Genomic DNA, 3,756 nt, shown 5'->3' on the forward strand with positions numbered 1-3,756 from the left:
TCTGCTCCTTGTTCTTTCTCTGGGAATCCCAATTTGGTTTTCACCTAGGCTTGGATCAAGTATTTACAGGGAGAAGGACAATGAGAACATTTTAAGCGTTCTCCAAGTCTCGGGGGGTTTAATCTCAGAACTCTTCATTAGATAAATCGTTATATTTTCTTTCACCCTCTAAACAATTCTGCTCCCTTAGGTACAAAGAAGATAAAATAGAAAATGTTCTGCCAAGTTTCGAAGTTATGGAAGTGGGTAGGATGAGAATGGTTTATTTTATTCTAGGAGGAATTCTTCTATCTTTTGGGTTCAGTTAACATAAAAAACTACCCCCTAAGGAAAGATATCTTCTACAGAGAGCCCAAACTAGAAACCATCACTCATAGAGTAAAATTTAACCCTGTAATGTGTGTTTACCTTAAAGAATATATGGAGATTTTATGGACCACTTGTTCTCAGGTTATGAAGGCAAAGAAGTCCTGTTTAAATAAATAGAAACTTACCGATAGTTTTCACACTGTTAGAGAACTAAGAAGTCAAGGTCTGAAAAATATATTTTGACATACACATAGTGAGATGGAAGTCTTTGTTCACTTTCATATGGGCTTCATTTATGTTTTGGTTCCCTAAAACACAAAATAAACTGAACCAACCAACCAATCATCCACACACCCACACAAAATTCACTGGTACCAAGTCAATCCCGACTCATAGGGAGCCTATAGAATAGAAACCCTGTAGAAATGGGTTTTCAAGGTTGTTGATCTGTGGCAACAGAAAGTCTCTTTTTGTCCACACAGAGAAACTAGTGGTTTTAAGATGTGGGCCTCTTCTGGGTAGGGGGATTGCTGGGTCTTATGGTAGCTCAATTTTTATCTCTTTTAGATATCACCAAGTCAATTTCCATAATGGCTGTACATACCTACAGGTCCATCAACAGTGAATGAGAGTTCCTATCTTACCACAGCCCCTCCAACACTTGATACTTTCTGGTTTTTTGAGTTGAGCTTACTTTGAGAGTGTTCAGTGGTATCTCATAGTTGCATTTCTTTTATGTCTTATGATCAGTAACATTTTCTCATATGCTTATTGGCCATTCGAATTTCTGCCCTTGTAAACTTCTGATCAGGTCCTTTGCCCAAGTCCCCAAAAGTCTACTGGTTTTTTTTCTTATTGTAAGATAGCAGAGTATTGTAGATTTTAGTAATAAGGCCTTTGTCAGCTGTGTCATTGTTAAAGATGTTTTCCCTGTCCATGGGCTCTCTTATTACTCTCTTGGTGAATGCTTTCAATGTACACAGGTGTTTTATCTTCAGTATATCCAACTTGTCAATTTGTACCTCCTCTGTTTGTGTCCTTCTCTATTTCTGATAGCCTGTGAATTCCATGCACCAAAGTTTTCAGGTTTATCCCAATCCCCACATTGATAGCCCTAATAGTTTGGGGTGTTACCGCAAGGTCTGTGATCCATCTTGAATTTTTTTTCTTCTGAATGGAGTGAGGTAAGGGACTTACTTCATTTTTCTGCAGGTAGATAGCCATTTCTTTGAGCACTGCTTGTTGAAGAGGGCATCTGCTTCCCTTTTGATATTTTTTGGCCCTTATCATATATCAGTTGTCTCTATGCTATGGGATTATTTCTGGGTTTTCAGTTCTTTTCTTTGGTCTAAGTATTTGTCATTATACCAGTCCACACTGTTTCGATCACTGTGGCTGTACAATAAGTGCTAAAGTCAGGAAGCAAGCCCTCCAACTTTGTACTTCTTCTTGAGGAGTTCTCTGCTAATTCTGGGTTTCTTCCCTCTCCATATGAAGTTGGTCATCAGTTTTTCCAATTACTTGAAGAAAGATAACGTTATTTGTATTAGGATAGCATTAAGTTTATATAGTGCCTTCGGTAGAACTGACATCTTTACCATATTGAGTCTTCTGACCCACGAGCATGGTATATCTTTCCATTTATTGAGGTCACTCTTGGTTTCTTGTAATAGTGTTTTGTAGTTTTCCTTATACAAATCTTTAGGTTTTGGTCAGGTATATCCCTAGATATTTCTATTTGTGCTTGGCTATTATGACGGGTAATACCTTTTTGATAATATCTTCCATGGTCTTGTCTGATGTGTATACAAGATCAATAAACTTCTCTTTGTTGTTCCTGTATCCTGCCATTCTCCCATTTTCCTCTATTGCTTCAGCACTCCTCTTGTGGAGCTTTTGGGATTTTCCACATATGAAATCATCTGTAAATAATGATAGTTTCACCTCTTCCTTCCCCAGACAAATAACTTTGTTGCCTTTCCTTTGCCTTATGTTGTTAGCTAGAACCTCTAGTACAATGTTAAATAAAAGTGGAGACAAAGAGCATCCTTGTCTGGACCCCTTTTTCAGTGGGATTGTTTTCATCTTTTCTCCATTGATTACCACGTTGACAGTTGTTTTTTCGTATATAGCTTGTATTATATTGAGGAATTTTCCTTCTATTCCTATTTCTTGAGTGTTTTAAACAGGAATGGGTGTTGGATGTTGTCAAATGCTTTTTCCACATCTATCAATATTATCATGTGGTTCTTATAATTTTTCAGGTCAATGGGGTAAATAATACTAAAGGTCTTTCATATGTTGTACCATCCTGCATCCCTGGAATAAATCCCAGTTGGTCATGATGAATTATTTGTTTTATATACTTTTGTATTCTATTGGCCAGTATTTTGTCAAGGATATTTGCATTGATATTCATTAGGGATATTGGTCTGTAGTTCTTGGTTCTTGTGGGATCCTTGCCCACTTTAGGTTTCAGAGTTATACTAATTTCATACAAAGAGTTCGGGAGATTTCCGTCTTTTTCTATATTCTGGAATAGTGTGTAGAATTGGTGTCAGTTCTTCCCTAAATGCTTGGTATAATTCTCTTGTGAAGTCATATGGGCCAGGGAAATTTTTGTTGGTAATCCCTTGATAATCTTGTCTATTTCTTCTATTGCTATGGGTCTGTTGGGATTCTTGACATCCATCTTTGATTGTGTAGGGAAGGATTGTTTTTCAAATATTTGTTCATATCTTCCAAGTTGTTGAATTTATTGGACTACAGGCCTTCATAATATCGTGTAATTGTCCTTTTGATTTCATATGGTCCGTTGTCATGTTCCCTGTTTCATTCCTCATCCTTGCTATTGAAATCTGTTCCTTCCTTTCTTTGATTAGAATTGCCAGAGGTCTACCGATTCTGTCAATCCTTTCAAAGAACCAACTTTTAAACCTTTCCATTCAATATATAAATAGTTTTCTTGTTTTCCCTCTCATGTATCTGAGCCATATTTTTTACTATTTCTTCTCTTTTGCTTTTAATAGGATTGTCCTGTTGACTCTGCTCTAACTGGTGTAAGTTTTGTACCAGCATGTCAGTCACAAGTCTCCCTTACTTTATCATGTGTGCATGTATAGCTATCAAACTTCCTCTGATAACTGCCTTCACTGTGTCCTAAAGGTTTTCATACATTGTATTCTCATTCTCATTGGTTTTCAGAAACTTTCTAATGTCATCTCTGCCCTGGGCCAGTACCCACTCTTGCAATAGAGAGTTATTCATCTTCCATTTGTTTTCCCTTGTTTTCTAATCGTCCTTATGTTGATGTTCAGCCTTATGGCATAGTGGTCAGAGAAGAAAGTCTGTATAATATCTATGTGCTTGAATTTGCAGACTCGATTTGTGTCCCAGCATGTGGTCTATCTTGGAGTATGTGCCATGTGGGCTTGAGAAGAATGTGAT

This window comes from Echinops telfairi, unplaced genomic scaffold, assembly GCF_000313985.2.
Source record: "Echinops telfairi isolate 266 unplaced genomic scaffold, ASM31398v2 ScPeMD7_36;HRSCAF=134, whole genome shotgun sequence".
NCBI classification, from domain to species: domain Eukaryota; kingdom Metazoa; phylum Chordata; class Mammalia; order Afrosoricida; family Tenrecidae; genus Echinops; species Echinops telfairi.